Raw genomic sequence first — 17,613 nt, forward strand, 5'->3', positions numbered from 1 at the left:
TTGTAAGTTTTCAAAAGGCACCTTTGTGGGGTTTTCCCTCCTTATTTGTGTTTTCCCTGCTATTTTTTGAAATATTGCCTTTAGCAGAGCAAGGAATATGGAATGCTTAGATACAGTGCTGCTAAAGTGCTTATAGCAAGAGAGTGGTTACTTTGTAATCTGATCTGGAACACCTGTTGGAATTAGGTTTCCACTGGAACCAGGGTTTTCTGAGGGCGGGCTTTGGAACGAAGATAGACAAGCTAGTTGGAAAGCTGATCTAAGGTAGACATCAGTAGGAATTGGAAATATTTGTTTAATTTGAGGAAGAGTAAGAACTGAGTTTGGGGGAATTGAATGAAAAAGGATTTGTAGCAGAGAAAATAAAGTCTGAAATGGCTAAAGTGGAACAGAAAACACCAAGTTTGGGGGGGACTCAGGCATCTGTAAGGGATATGAGACTGAGAACTGGTCCTCAGTTATGACTCCCTTCTTAGATGTTCCAGTGAAATGCAGAAAGATTAGACAATTCCTAGAAAGTCCCTAGTAGAGGATGGTGGGTCTCCTTCCACAAAGTGAGGTCTAAAACAATATTATTTTATTATTGCCATTTTTTGGGGTGTGTGTGTGTGTCCCCTGCATAAGGCCATCTATCAATTTTAGAGACAGCTTCTCCCAGGATCATATCTTATTCATGCCCCTTCTTGTCAGTGCAAAATTTCATCAGCTATTCATGTCTGTAATTGCCCCCATGTGTCATGTTCTACCTACCCTCCATGTGCCTTGAGACCATAATCCACTGGCTGTGGTGAAATACCAGAACTCAAATTCTCATAAATCCTTTCAGGACTAACTCATCTCTTCCCCTTGCTCCTAAGTAAAAGCTGTGGCTTTCCTTGTCCCTTATCCCAAAGGTAGAGTGCTGCATTTGCTGTACCTTTGATGAGACTATTATTACAGAAGGTTAAAATGGGAACAGAATTTGAATACCTTAAGGGGAAGGAAATAACCTTATTGTTAGGTAGAGGGGAATAAATTGATGTTGAAGACCAGCACCATTTCCCTGGGAGAAGATTTTCATTTGTTTAACAGTCTTCATGTGTAGGAGTGTTGTTGAGTTTTCCTTAGAATACCCCTGAGTGCTCTTTCACCTTCTTAATCTATTTGTTTGATTATGTTGACTTGGCAGGAAAGGGTATTTGAATGCATTAATGTTCAAATACTCTTGTTTGAAAAACAAGCTAGCAGAACAAACTATACCCCTCTTGTGGTGCTACATTTGCAAATCCCCTTATTATGAAAGTCACGACAGGTTCCCCACCAATGCCCACTGATCTCACCCACTCTAAGTTTTCCTGGGAACATAAAGGTTTCTTTTCGATAGTTGTAAGAGGATCAACACTAGTTTACTATTCAAAGGAAGTTGCTGCCCAACAATGGGGATATATTGTGAGAACTGCTTTGCAGAAAGCATTAGAAGCTCTCAACCACATTGAGCATGTTCTTGGACACACACATACACAAAGAGAGGGGGGGGGGAAGGAGAGGGAGAGGGAGAGGGAGAGGGAGAGAGGGAGAGAGAGAGAGAGAGAGAGAGAGAGAGAGAGAGAGAGAGAGAGAGAGAGAGATCAGTCTAAAAGCAAGGAGAGTAACTATAACCAATAGCCACAGTGGTACTTAGAATGGACTCTTTAAGGAAAGCCCATGTTTATGAGGATATTTCTCCTTTCTTCTAGCATTTGTGGCATTCTACCCATTGTGGCTTGGAGCAATGCTAATCAGGAAATAGAAAGCTGCATTGTCTTTAGCTTGAAGTATCATTGGACTTGGTATAAAACTAAATATGAGATGAAAAATTGAAAAGGAAAAAAATCTCAAATGGAGCCTCCAGATCTGAATGTAGTTATTGTAATGAACATAGTAAAAAAATGCCTTATAGACATGTAAAAATAGTCAGCAACCCCACAACACCCAAGGCCTCACCTGATATCCAGAACCCAGTGACAACACTCACTCAGGATAACCAGACACAGTTCTAGAACCCCATGATACTCACTAGATGGTGTATTTTGCGGAGACCAAGAGCAATGCTCTGCTCTGCACATCTGGAGAAACACCACCTTGATCTGCACTGTGGCTGGAGAGTCTCCCCCAGGATGCTGACCCTTGAATAAGAGACTTTTGTAAGAGACCTTACCTGACCTTCAGCTAAGATATGGCACACAGGTGAGCAGCCTTCGGAAGATAGGCTTAGAACAATAGTTCGGATAGTGTGATAACTCTCAACATAATAAAATATAAATTTTGTTATACTAACTATAAGTATCTACCTTCTTGTTCATGACAAATTGTCAAATTCTTGGTTTATACCAATGGGATTCTTTTAGGAAAGACAAAAGAGCCAAGCAGACACTGGGAATGGAAACTACAAAAGATTTTGAATAATTTTAGCAGATAAAAACACATATGAGAAAATTGTTGGCATTTGAAGTGAGAAGGCTTTGATAGAGTTGACCAAGTGGCCTTATATTCAAAAGGATAAGCAATTAATTCCACAGTCTTTTTAAATAATAGTCAATACTCTTACAAGAAGAAAAGATATAAAATTTCAAGCATTACCTAATATTGTCTACAAATAATATAAATTGGGCTGGCAATGTGAGGCTCACTGCCAAGTCTGATGTGTTGCATTGATTACCTAGGATCCTCATGGTGGAAGAAGAGAAATAAGTCATGCAAGTTATTCTCTAATTTCCACTCTCATGTTGTGGCATACATGTGCGTTTGTATGTACAAACGAATGTGCCACTAAGTTAAAATAACAACAGTGCAAATTATAAAACACACAGACATATATAATACATTTTCAAGAGGGGGGAAAAAGCAGTCCACAATGTCAAACTCAAAGATGGTAAAGACTTTGGTATTAAGAAGACGTATACTTCAAAAAAAAAAAAAAAATCCGGGCAGTGGTGGCACATGCCTTTAATCCCAGCACTCGGGAGGCAGAGCCAGGCGGATCTCTGTGAGTTCGAGGCCAGCCTGGACTACCAAATGAGTCCCAGGAAAGGCGCAAAGCTACACAGAGAAACCCTATCTCGAAAAACCAAAAAAAAAAAAAAAAAAAAAAAAAAGAAGAAGAAGAAGAAGAAGAAGACGTATACTTTAAAGTTTCACTTTAAATGTCTTGAAGTCTTAAGGAAGAGCTAGACTGTAATGATTAAATAGATGAGAGAAATTGATTAGGGAGGTATAAGCCATAAAACTGATCAAATGGAATATCTGAAATGAAGGGTTCACTAGGCAGGCTTAATCACTGCAATCAACTGTGGATTAGAGAGAGATGAAGAAAGTATATGCATTTGAAGACAGATGCAAAAGATGGTTGTGAGAAACACCAAAATTTGGGGCACCAAGGAAGCCAAATCTGCTCTGAATTATTGGGCAATATTCATCAGTCTCTTTCACAGAATGATAATTAAAGACCCTGGAGGAAAACACAGACTGTTTTCTGGATACACATTCCTCCACACACTGGCTTTTCCAGGACATATTCTTCTCTGGTTCCATAAAATGGGACCCAAACTGTGGCCAAAGTTTGAAAAAAAATGTCATAAATTAAAAAAAAAGCAAAAATAACCCAATCAATTTATCAAGAATCCCAGGAAAATTCTACAGAGAATAAATATAAAGGAAGCCATATATAATGATAGAGAAAAAAAACATCATAAACAAAACATGCATTATGCATTAGTAAATAATATAATAGTTGGATTTTCAACCTAAATGATGGTGATTAGAAATGAATGGGATGTTGTTATTTATTTCTTTATGCATCCTTATTGCAGTTTCTGCCCCCTCCTCTCCTCCCAATCCTCCCATCTCCCCATCCATTCCTCCTCCTTCCTGTCTCTTCAGAAAAGGCTAGGCATTCCCTGAATATCAGCCAGCCATGGCATATCAAGTTGCTGTGAAACTAGGTACCTCCTCTCTTATTAAGAGTCGACCTGGGCCTGCCCTGGACCTCCCATCTGGACAAGAGGTGAGTGCCTAGGCTCAGACCCAGAGAGGCCTGCCCCTAGATCCCATCCCTGGGCACCAGCCATTCTGGAGAAGACCTGCCCAACTTGGCCCCAAGTTCTGGCCATTGGGCAGGATCCTCTCCACCCCCACTGGGAAGGTTCCCTTTCTCCAAGACCCCAGGCAGACCCTGAAATCTCCACACCCTGCCCCCACGCCCATCCGCCCAAGACCCCAGCCACTTCCTGAGACTTAGAGACCAGCCCCCAGCTCCCATCCCGCTCTGGAGCTCCCATCTGGACAAGAGAGAGAGTCTTCCTGAATCTGTCAGCTCTATCTGGACCAAGAGCACTGATAAGACCAAGAATGAATCCACAAGGAGATGGGCAGACGTCAAGGCAGAAGTTCATACAACAAAATGATGCTGTATTGCTCTTCACCAAGAAAACAAGAAACACACCTCAAATTCAAAGATAGACACTACCTAAGAATAAAAGGCTAGGAAAAGACTTTCCAATCAAATGGTCTTAAGAAGCAAGCAGGTGTAGCCATAGTTTAAAGTTAGATTTCAACAACAACAAAAACTACAGAAAACCTACAATCTCATGGAAACTGAGTAATCATCAACCGAATCACCAATTGGTTAAGAAAGAAATAAAGAAAGAAATTAAAGACTTCCTAGAGATCAACAAAAATGAAGACACCACATAACCAAACTTATGGGACACTATGAAAGCAGTGCTAAGAGGGAAATTCATAGCACTAAATGCCCACATAAAGAAGTTGGAGAAATCTCACACTAATGACATAACAGCACACCTGAAAGCTCTAGAACAAGAAGAAACAAAGTCTCCCAGGAAAAATAGACACCAGGAAATTATCAAGTTGAGAGCTGAAATCAATAAAATAGAAACAAAGAGAACAATACAAAAAACTAATGAAACAAAGAGTTGGTTCATTGAGAAAATCAACAAGATAGACAAGCCCTTATCAAAACTAACAAAAAGACAGAGAGAGAGAGCATCCAAATTAACCAAATCAGAAATGAAAAGGGGGGCATAACAACAGACAATGAGGAAATCCAGAGAATCATCAGGTCATGCTTCAAAAACTTCAGGTCATACTTCAAAAACTTCTGCTCCACAAAACAGGAAAATCTAAAAGAAATGGATAATTTTCTGGATAGGTACCACATAACTAAGTTAAATCAAGACCAGATAAACTATTTAAATAGTGCAGTAACCCCTAAGGAAATAGAATCAGCCATTAAAAGTCTCCCAACCAAAAAAAGCCGAGGACCAGATAGTTTCAGCACAGAATTCTACCAGATTTTCAAAGAAGAGTTAATACCAATACTCTTTAAATTGTTCCACACAATAGAAACAGAAGGAACATTACCAAACTCCTTCTATGAGGCTACAATTACCCTGATTCCTAAACCAAACAAGGATACAACAAAGAAAGAGAACTACAGACCGATCTCCCTCATGAACATTGATGCAAAAATACTCAATAAAATACTGGCAAACAGACTCCAAGAACACTTTAAAACAATTATCCACCATGATCAATTAGGCTTCATCCTAGGGATGCAAGGGTGGTTCAACATATGAAAGTCTGTCAATGTAATACACCATATAAACAAACTCAAAGAAAAAACCCACATGATCATCTCATTAGATGCAGAAAAGGCATTTGACAAAATCCAACACCCCTTCATGATAAAGGTCTTGGAGCGATCAGGAATACCAGGAACATACCTAAACATAATGAAGGCAATTTACAGCAAGCCAACAGTCAACATCAAATTAAATGGAGAGAAACTCAAAGCGATTCCACTAAAATCAGGAATGGGGTAAGGCTGTCTACTCTCCCCATACTTATTCAATATAGTACTTGAAGTTCTAGCCAGAGCAATAAGACAACATAAGGAGATTAAGGGGATACAAATTGGAAAGGAAGAAGTCAAGCTTTCCCTATTTGCAGATGACATGATAGTATACTTAAGTGACCCCAAAGATTCCACCAAGGAACTGATACAGCTTATAAACACCTTCAGCAACATAGCAGGATATAAGATCAACTCAAAAAAATCAGTAGCCCTTCTATATACAATTGACAAACAGGCTGAGAAGGAAATCAGAGATATATCACCCTTTACAATAGCCACAAATGATATAAAGTACCTTGGGGTAACACTAACCAAGCAAGTAATGGACCTATATGACAAGAACTTTAAGTCCCTGAAAAAAGAAATTGAAGAAGATGTCAGAGAATGGAAAGATCTCCCATGCTCATGGATAGGCAGGATTAACATAGTAAAAATGGCGATCTTACCAAAAGCAATCTACAGATTCAATGTAATGCCCATCAAAATACCAACACAATTCTTCACAGACCTGGAAAGAATAATACTCAACCTCATATGGAAAAACAAAAAACCGAGGATAGCCAAAAGAATCCTGTACAATAAAACAACCTCTGGAGGCATCACCATCCCTAACCTCAAGCTCTACTATAGAGCTACAGTAATAAAAACAGCTTGGTACTGGCATAAAAACCAACATGTGGACCAATGGAATAGAATTGAAGACCCTGACATTAATCTGCACACCTACGAACATATAATTTTTGACAAAGAAGCCAAAACTATACAATGGAAAACAGAAAGCATCTTCAACAAATGGTGCTGGCATAACTGGATATCAACGTGTAGAAGGCCGCAAATAGATCCATATCTGTCACTGTGCACAAAACTTAAGTCCAAGTGGATCAAAGATCTCAACATAAATCCAGCTACTCTGAACCTGATAGAAGAGCAAGTAGGAAGTAGTCTTGAACACATTGGCATAGGAGATTACTTCCTAAATATAACACCAGTAGCACAGACACTGAGAGAAACAATCAATCAATGGGACCTCTTGAAACGGAGAAGCTTTTGTAGAGCAAAGGATATGGTCAACAAGGCAAAGCGACAGCCTACAGAATGGGAAAAGGTCTTCACCAACCCCACATTTGACAGAGGACTGATATCCAGAATATATAAAGAACTCAAGAAATTAGACATCAAAATGCTCAACAGTCCAATTAAGAAACGGGCTATATAACTAAACAGAGAATTCTCAACAGAGAAAACTCAAATGGCTGAAAGACATTTAAGGAATTGCTCAACATCCCTAATAATTAGGGAAATGCAAATCAAAACGACTCTGAGATACCACCTTACACCTGTCAAAATGGCTAAGATAAAAAAACTTATAAAAAGCTTATACTGGAGAGGATGTGGAGCTAAGGGAACTCTCCTCCACTGCTGGTGGGAATGCAAGCTTGTACAACCACTTTGGAAATCAATATGGTGCTTTCTTAGAAAATTGGGAATCAATCTCCCCCAAGATTCAGCTATACCACTCTTGGGCATATATCCAAGGAATGCTCAATCATACCACAAGGGCACTTGCTCAGCTATGTTCATATCAGCATTGTTTGTAATATCCAGAACCTGGAAACAACCTAGATGCCCTTCAACTGAAGAATGGATAAATAAAATGTGGTACATATACACAGTGGAATACTACTCAGCAGAGAAAAACAATGACATCATGAGGTTTGCAGGCAAATGGATGGATCTAGAAAAAAATCATCCTGAGTGAGGTAACCCAGACTCAGAAAGCCAAACATGGTATGTGCTCACTCTTAGGAGGATACTAGATGTGTAACAAGGATGACTGGACTGCTACTCACAACTCCAGGGAGGCTACCTAGAGAGCAGGACCTCGGGAAAGACACAGGGATCGCCCAATGACAGAGAAATGGATGAGATCTACATGGACAACTTGGACGTGAGTGGGGGTAATGAAGGGTAAGGTTTGAGGGAAAGAGAGCTTTGGGGAGCAGGAGTTCCCAGCTGGACCAAGAACAGAGGGGGAGAACAAGGAATAAAAGACCATGATATATGAAGACCACGTGAGAATAGGAAGAAACAGGGTGCTAGAGAGGTCCACAGAAATCCACAAGGATACCTCCACAATAGACTACTGGCAATGGTGGAGAGACAGCCAGAAATGACCTATTCTAGTGATAGGATGGCCAAACACCCTAATAGTTGTTCTAGAAACCCCGTCCAACAATTGAGGGAACCAGATGCAGAGATCCACGGCCAGGCCCCAGCCGGAGCTCCAGGAGTCCAATTGGCGAGAAAGAGGAGAGTTTATAAGAGCGAGAATTGTTGAGACCAAGGTTGGATACAGCACAGGGACAAATAGCCAAACGAATAAAAACACATGAACTATGAACCAATGGCTGAGGAACCCCTAACTGGATCAGGCCCTCTGGATAAGTGAGACAGTTAGCTTGATCTGTTTGGAAGGCATCCAGGCAGTGGGACCAGGACCTGTCCTCAGTGTATGAGCTGGCTGTTTGGAACCTGGGACTTATACAGGGATGCTTGGCTCAGCCTGGGAGGAGGGGACTGGACCTGCCTGGACTGAATCTACCAAATTGAACTCAATCCTCAGGGGAGTCTTTGACATGGAGGAGATGGGAATGGGGGATGGGCTGGGGGTAAGGTGGGTGGTGGGGTGGTGGGAGGGGGGAGAACAAGGGAATCCGTGGCTGATATGTAAAATTAAATTAAATTATAAAATAAAATTAAAAAAGTTTTTAATTAAATAATACAAATAAAAAAAGAGTCGACCTGGTAGGAGGAAAGAGTCCCAAATGGCAACAGAGTGAGACAACCCCCTGATCCCATTCCCACAAGAAGACCAAGTTACACAACTGTAACATATGTGTAGAGTGCCTAGGTCAGTTCCATAGTTGTCAGTTCAGCCTCTGTGAGCCTCTAGGAGGCCAGGTTAGTTGATTCTTTGGTTTTTCTTGTGATGTCCTTGACCTCTCTGGCTCCTCCCCTCTCTTTCTCAGAATTTCTTGAGCTCTCCCTAATGTTTGGCTGTGGGTCTCTGCATGTGTTTCTATCAGTTGCTTGGCAAAGCCTCTCTGATGATAACTGGACTAGGCATCGATGTAGAACAGAACATAATTAGGAATATTTCATTGGCTTTTTTTCCAGTTGTGTTTGGTTCTATCCTAGGCCCCTGGGCTATCTAGCCTCTGGGTCCTGGCCGTCTAGGTGGGCTCCCTCTTGTGGCATGGATCTCAAGCTAGACCAGTCATTGGTTAGCCACTTCCACAATTTATGTGCCACCTTTACCCCAGTACATCTCGTAGGCAAGACAAATTGTAGACCAAAGGTTTTGTGGCTAGGTTGGTGTCTCAATCTCTTTAATGGAAGTTTTGCCTGGTAACAGGAGGGATGTATGCTTTTAATGTACTTAAAATATGTCAAGTAAATGTTCTTTATTTAGTAACTTGTACCAGAAAAGCTGAAACTAATATATTTTTAGATATAAGAACAATCAGAAAACGAATTGTCAAAAAATGTCTATACAGGAAATGCAAAAGAAATGTTTAGAATGGACACTAGGTGCAATTGGTCTGCAGGGAGAATAAGAACACAAGCAAAACAAGGCACGATGGTGCATGCCTTTACCCCAGAACTCAGAAGGCAGAGTTAAAGTGGATTTCTCTGAGTTCAAGGCCAGCCTGGTCTACAAAGTGAATTCCAGGACAGCCAGGGATACATAGAGAAACATTGTGTGGAAAAACCAAAACAAACAAAGAAAGAAATCAGCAACAACAAAAAACAATAAGAAAGTAAAAGTATATAGATTATATTCTCTTTTTGAGACATTCTGACTGTATATAAAGCAAAGCCATAGTAGGAGACACAGAATGCTTCATTCATATCCTTTCTTTTTCATACCATAGTAGAACAACTCCATGTACACTGTTGTGAATTGGGGATTCTGACTGCAAATCCTGGAGCAAATACTGAAAATAACATAAAAGAGATGGAGCTAAGAAAGTAACAAAAATATAAAGAATATTTTTAAAAGCTGATTAATAAGAGATCCAGGGCTGAAGAGATAGTTCAGAGGTTAAGAGCACTGGCTGCTCTTCCAGAGGTCCTGAGTTCAATTCCCAGCAACCACAGGGTAGCACCATCTATAATGGGATCTGATGCCCTCTTCAATGTGATACCTTTTTCTGTCATGCAGGAATACATGCAAATAGACTCATGCACATAGAATGAATAAATAAATACATCTGAAAAAATAAAATAAAAGAGATCCACAACTTCACAATGTGTGAAGACAGGGAGACTTTGAGACATTGGAGTATTCAGCCATAAATGGGAAGTCTTTATCAGACCCTGTCTGTTTCAGTTAGTGTTCTATTGCTGTGAAGGGACACCATGACTAAGGTATGGTATCTCACGAAAGAAAGCATTTAATTTTGCATTTGCTTACAGTTTCAGATGTTTAGTCAATTATCATCATGGCAGAGAACATGGTGGCATGCAGGCTGGAACTGGTGAAGTAACTGAGAGCCAATCTTGATTGAGAGAGAGAGAGAGAGAGAGAGAGAGAGAGAGAGAGAGAGAGAGAGAGAGAGAGAGAGAGAGAGAGCTGGGAATGGCATGGGTTTCTAGAAAATTCAAAACCCATCCCCAGTGACACATTTCCTCTAACAATACCATACCTCCTAATCCTTCCCAAATAGTGCCACTTACTGATGACTAAGCATTCAAGCATATGAGCCTATGTGATTATTCTTCTTTAAACTAACATACTACCCCCCAAGGCTCAGAGATCTGTGAAGAAGAAAAGGTGAAAAAATTATAAGAACCAAGAAGGTGGGTGATTCCAAGGAAACAGCATCTTCTTAGATCCAACAGGGATGATACCCATATGAATTCAGAGATACTGTGACAGCGTGCATATGACCTGCACAGGTTCAAACTAGACAAAAATCTCAGCACTGAAAATGGAAAGTAAACACCTCTAACCGAGATGCTATTTGCAATTGATACCTGATGGGAAAAGGAAAATAAGTTTTCTCCAGTGGAGTATGACTGGGTTTATCAGTCATACTCCAGGCCAAGTCCCAAACCCCATGCCCAGGAGTAGTTGACTGACACAAGATGGACTGCATGTTTGTTTGTTTTTTGGCGTGTGTGTATGTGTGTGTGTGTGTGTGTGTGTGTGTGTGTGTGTGTGTGTGTGTGTGTGTGTGTGTGTGTTGGTATTTTCTGTCTTACTCATTTTCTATTTTTTTCATTTGATTGTTTTGGTTTTCGTTTTTTTGTTGATTTTTTTTCCTGTTTTTTTTTTCCTGTTTTTTTTTTTTTTTTTTTTTTTTTCTGAGAGAGAAAGACCATAAATTTGAGAGGGTAAGAGGTTGAGGAGGATGGGATGGTCAAAAGAGTATGATAAAAATGTATTGTATTAATTTTGTCTTAGCTTTTAATTTATTCTTTGTGAATTTCACATCATGCATCTCAATCTCACTCATTTCCCCATCCTTTTGAATCTGCCTGCTGCCTTTGCAACCTCCCCACAAGATAAAACAAAATAAAATTTAAAAGAAAAGAAAGATTTTATGGTGGAAGCTGTAGTGTGACAGTGAGTCATATAGTATAGCCTTTAGTCTGTACATCTTTACTTGCAAGTGTTCATTGCAAGTTGTCTGGTTCGAGGACTCTGGTTTCTTCTACACCATCGACACTGAACTGTTTTAAATTTTTAAAATAAAATTTTAAAATATATAATCACATTGGAAATTATATCTGTCTATCTATCTATCTATCTATCTATCTATCTATCTATCTATCTATCTATCTATCTATCTATCTATCTATGTTTGTGCTAAAGTCACATAGTCAAAATTGAGACAAATAAAACTTAGCAGCATGCTCTGTGTTTGAGACACAATTCAAATGTTTAAATACATGAAAGTTTGAAGTAAAAAACTGAGAAATAGTTAATCATAAAAAGTTGAGAACAAGGGCAATCCACTTCTTCCTCTTGCCTATCCAACATAGTATTTTAAAGTATAACACAAGAAATAAAGGGCAAAAGAGACACAGCACTGTTCAGTGTGCAGAAAGCTATAAAAGTCAAGCTAATTGCTACTACTGATGTAGAAAATTCTACCAAGAATTTATTGTAAAAATCCAAATAATCAAACAAACAATAAAAACCTATTAAAACTTACAATTCAATTTCGAAAATTTTCAGGATATAAGGATCAATATAAGCAATAAATTGTGCTATCATATATTATCCCAAAATGTTTTAAAATTGAATTAAACTTTTTCTACTTGCTATGAAATCAATGACATTGAAGAATAAGTATAACAAAAGAAATAATAAGTTTTTTTAATAACAAACACTGAAAACATCTCTGAGTGAAATTCATTGCACTCCAAATAAATGGGGGGACTTACCATATTCATGGATTGGAAAACCACAGATTCTATGCAGTTACACTCTTCAACTCAGATAACTTCTTAGTCAAAAGGATATAGACAGCTTGCATGTGGCTATACTGTTGGAAGGAATGCAGCACATTGTAAACACTTTGGAAAACTGCTGACTTAGTCTCTTTTGAAATGAACAGTGTGGCCCAGAATGATGTAATTCCATGCACAGAATCTCATGATGTAGCCGAACTAAGACAGGGTTACAGGTCAGAGCAGTTGTTGGTTATAGACATGAGGGACTGTTAGGGAGTGCCTATAGAGGATTTGGGGGTCGTAGAAATGCTTTACATTCCTTCTTCAGGTATAGTCCCACATACTTTTCAAAACTAACTCTTCTGTGCCTTGGAGTTCCAAGCATCTCACTGTCTATTAAATTTCAATAGAAGAAATGGCTGGTTTCCTGTGTCTGAGCGAGTTCAGGAGCCCTACTTAATTTGTCCCCCAAACCCTCTCCTCTTCTCAGCTACAGTCCTGCCCGTTGTTGACAGATCACCCTGTTCTGTGTAGCGGGCTTCCTGTGCTCTGTGTAGTCAGGTCTTGATTTCACACCATAGGTGTTGGGGAGAGCTTGTCCACCGACTGTCCACACCTGTTACCAGACTCGGACCTTCGTTACTTGGTCTGTTTCTAGCACTAGCTTTACTTCATTTGCTGCCACTTTAATGTCTGCCAAGAGCCAATCAGACACAATTTACTTTTCCTTATTGGCTCAGTTCAAGGAATGTCAAATTCCATTTAAGGAGCCTTCTCCATGGTGTGAGGACTTGCCACTGTCCAAATCACTTCATCTTGCTGTGCCTCATCTATTCTGTTTTAAATGAAGAAGAAACACATCTTTATGTGACTCAGTGCTTATATGGAGGGACACAGACACATTAGCTTCCTTGCTGGCGTGAAAGATTACATGAATATTTGTGGCAATGGAATTTTTAATGTGTACCTGTACTGTCTGTAAATAAATGACTTAGTTCAGGCTATTTAACAACAAATAGAACTAAGTTAATATAATGGAAATATTTAGTAAAAAGGAAAAGACTACTCTGCACTCTATATTTGTAGCAAATTCAAAATAATTATAGTTATAACATAGACATGCAGCCTGATTGGGATGATCACTCAGAGTCAAATCATTAAAAAATGGAGGGGGGCTCTTCATAAAGATGTCACTGAGCAGCAGGGCAGCCACCTCCACACTAATGGCTTCTGGTACACAGAAGAAAGTGGCAATTTCCCGTCTATTGAGGAGGAGACAGGCAAGTTGGCATTACATTCGCCTGTGTCTAATCAGGAAACCAAAATAGGAAAACTTATATATGTGCTCATCAGGGAAGCTGCTGGGTGGTGTGGCTGGTGAGAGACAGATTGTGACTTTCAAAAGAAAAAAAAAAGTTTACAAATGTAGTAACACAAAGGTAGTGACAGATGCGGAACTGAAGAACCACAGGGTGGAGAGAGGCTTTTTAGCTGTTGCTTATTAAATCCTGTGTGGGAAGTGAGAAGCTTTTTGCTCGGCACCAACACATTCATCTAAGGGTATTTATGTTTGTGAAATGAAAGAAGCAAACTTCTGTGATTCTTAACATTTTCTACTAAAGTTCCCCGACATGAGACGAAGTCACACAGTTTTCTGGAGTCTCTGGTGAAGAGAGCAGAGAGAAGAGGGGCTTTGACTGCAAGGGCATGTCTAGCATGGCACAGTGCAAGTAGACCCTCTTATGATGGTTTAACTTTAGACGTATGTAAACAGTACTCACATTTATTGGAAGAGTTTGATAATAGTTTAAATTATTCACAAAGTGAATTTCCTACACTTGTCATGTGAATTATCATTTGTTCATGTGTCCTAGTTGGGGAACTAAGTGACTTGATTTTCTTGTGAAGTCTTCCCATGCTTCAAGGCAATTGTTTAGAGTTCCTGTTGCTGAATCCTACTCTTTTCTTGATATGCTCAACTTCAGACGGGTGGTGTGGTGATGGTAAGTCCTGGTGGTGGTGGTGGTGGAAGTGGTGATGAGGGTGGTGGGGGGCAGTGGTAGTAGTGGTGGTGTAGTGAGAGTGGAAGTGATAGGAGTGGTGATGGCAGTGGCTCTGGGGATGGTGGTGATGGTGTCAGTAGTGATGACGGTGGTGTCGTGGCTACAGTAAGGGAGGGAAGAGCCACCAACAGCAGAGAGGGGGTTATAGGAGCCTAGCATACTTTTCTTTCGGCACTTCAGTGCCAGCAAGTAGGCTGGTTGACACAGCATTGGGGTCACCACTTGGGGATTTGCTACTTAGCAAGGAGGTCATCCAAACTCATTAGAAAGAGCTTCAGATTGCCAGTCTCAGGCCATCCTCTCTGACACACCAGGCCCAGATCAACCTTTGGCAGTAGATTATATTCAATTTTGTGACATGGTACTTCATGAGGAACAAACATTTTGAAGAGTTTTATTCTTCACGAATCACCTGTAGTTCGAATTTGCTTGAGTCTATATTTTATTATTCTAATTTAAGTGCTATAGATGTGGGTCCTAAGGTCAAGAAAAATAGCAGTGTCACACATATTGTGGCTGTTTCCGAGCCTAGCCTCTTCCTGACCATCTTCTCATGATGCCTTTACTCTCCATCATTTGTGATGCAGAAATGGAAATCATTTCACTGTTCTCATTCCTTGCTCTCATTGTTTGAACTCCCTCCCTCCTCAATGCCTGTCTTGTGCTCTCCTCTCTTTCTCTCCACACTGCACCTCAAGATTGGCATCATTTGGAAAAGGCTCCACACTATTTTAAGTTTGATTCCTGTAATCTAACCTTTATGCTTTGTCCTTCCTACTGTATTTTTCTTGTCAATCAGTATTTATATAGAAGTCTTGCATGAATTACAGTGGTGGCAACAGTAATAATAATAATAATAGTAATAATAATAATAAGCAGTACCTTTTGTTTTTGGTACTTTGCAGGCAGCGTGCTTGTGTATACATTATCTTAGGAAAAGAAATGAAGAAAAATCATGACCAATACTTATTGAATGTCTGTTATGTGCCAGACGTTCATTATATATATTTATTTAACACTTGGAACTTTTTGAATTGGCAATAATTATTTTTATATTTTGTAGGAAATGAAACAAGCACAAAAGGCTTAGCTATTTTCAAAAGGTCAGTCCTTGCAGCAAAAACACAGAGCTGGGATTTGAAAGTCAGTCGGTTTCATCCAACATCCTGTGCTATGCTTCAATCGACACTGCTTCTAAGGACATTATTATGGCGGCCATTTTGATGGGAATTTTGATAAAGCTTTACTTAGCAGTCCTGATGTTCCTACAGATTACTTTCTGTGTTGTACCAGTAGTTTAAAACTAGAAATCATCATCAGGAAGACTTTTTGTATTAAAAACAAAACAGCAGCAGCAACAACAACAACAACAAAACAAAACAGGCAGACAAATTATTAAATATTGAATTGAGTCTTGAAATAAGAGTATATATATATTTATGTGTGTTCAGAGATTTATGAATCTACTTACTACATTGTCATAAAATCACTGACTTTTAGGCCTGAAAGCATCCTACAAAAAAAGTAATAATCCTTACTATCTATGAGGCATTTCAAATGCATTATATTCTAGATCCTTTCCCAAGATTATTTTACACATTATTTATATCATTAAATTCTCAGAATAACACCATGAAGTAAACTATCATTTTGTACTACGGTCATTTCACAAGTGAGAACACGGAGATGCTCCCGTTAGGTGACTTGCCTAAGTGTTAATTAAAAAGGTGGAGATACAGACCCTGAAGAAATATGCTGCTGAACTCTTTGTTATTTATTAAAGCTTGTTATACCCACACACTTTTACAAATGATAAAATTAATGTTCAGAGAAGTTGTTATGAGTTCTCTTCTGAGAGAAGCTGCCCAGTGCTCCTTTGCTCTATGCAGCAATTGTGGTAGCTGTGAGGTAGATCTTTTGATGCTGGATATTGCCAGCCTTTGAATGCCCAAAGCCTGGGGGCTTGATTGGCAGCTCCAGAGTTTAGACAGCTTTAATGCCTGAGCAAGGGACCTGATGCTCCAGGCTTTAGAACCGAGAAGCTCATGGCTCAATACATAGTGTAGAGGCTTACTGCCTGGACTTTAATCGTCATTTGCCCCAGTACTTGGCAGTGTTTGTAATCCTCATGTTCTGGCAGTGGTGGCAGCAGCATTCAGGAGCAGGTGCCACATCCTCCAGTTCCAACTCTTGCCCAGGCTGCTGGAACTGGGACTCTCAGCTCTATGATGCTGAGAATTCCTGTTTTCTGGTTCTACAGTGTTGTGACCCTCAGTTCTTCAAGCAACAAGGGATACAGCTCCCAGGCCCAGGGGTGTTGCCTTAGTAGCAGTTCAAAGTGTGATAGCTCTTAAGCTATGGGTTTCCAAGCCCCGAGGCTCTTTGGTAGTTTTCTGGAATGAGTTCAGTGATCAGGGTGAGTCGTGTTGTTTCCGACATCTTACGATTTTCATTTTTGTGTGCATGTGCGTGTGTGTGTGTGTGTGTGTGTGTGTGTGTGTGTGTGTGTGTGTGTGGTATGCATGTGTGAGAGCACATGTACACTTGTGCATGTATGTGGGAACATCGGATTGATGTCAGGAATGATCTTGCACTGCTCTTTCACTTTTTGCAGAGGCAGGGATTCTCAATTGCATTAGTCAGTGTTCTGTAAAGGAACTGATAAAATGAAAAAAAAAATTAAAAAGTGTAGCTAGAGTTTTCCTGCCTTGCCCACAGTCAGGACAAATCTTTGTCACCTGCCAGTCCCACAGCCGCTCAGACCCAACCAAGTAAACACAGAGACTTATATTGCATACAAACTGTATGGCGTGGCAGGCTTCTTGCTAACTGTTCTTATAGCTTAAATTAATCCATTTCCATAAATCTATACCTTGACATGTGGCTGATGGCTTACTGATGTCTTCACATGCTGCTGGTCATGGTGGTGCCTGGCAGTGTTTCTCTGCCTCAGCCTTCCGCTTCCCAGAATTCTCCTCTCTCCTTGTCCCACCTACTTCCTGTCTGGCCACTGGCCAATCAGTGTTTTATTTATTGACCAATCAGAGCAATTTGACATACAGACCATCCCACAGCAAAAAAAGGGCCTTTTTAGAGTGGCTTACAGACTATGGCCCATGTAATCCTACAATGGCTGTCTCACAATAGAAAGGCCAAGAATCTGATTGTTGTTTAGTTAATGAAGCTGGTCCTAGA

Source organism: Peromyscus maniculatus, chromosome 16 (assembly GCF_049852395.1).
Source record: "Peromyscus maniculatus bairdii isolate BWxNUB_F1_BW_parent chromosome 16, HU_Pman_BW_mat_3.1, whole genome shotgun sequence".
NCBI classification, from domain to species: Eukaryota; Metazoa; Chordata; class Mammalia; order Rodentia; family Cricetidae; genus Peromyscus; species Peromyscus maniculatus.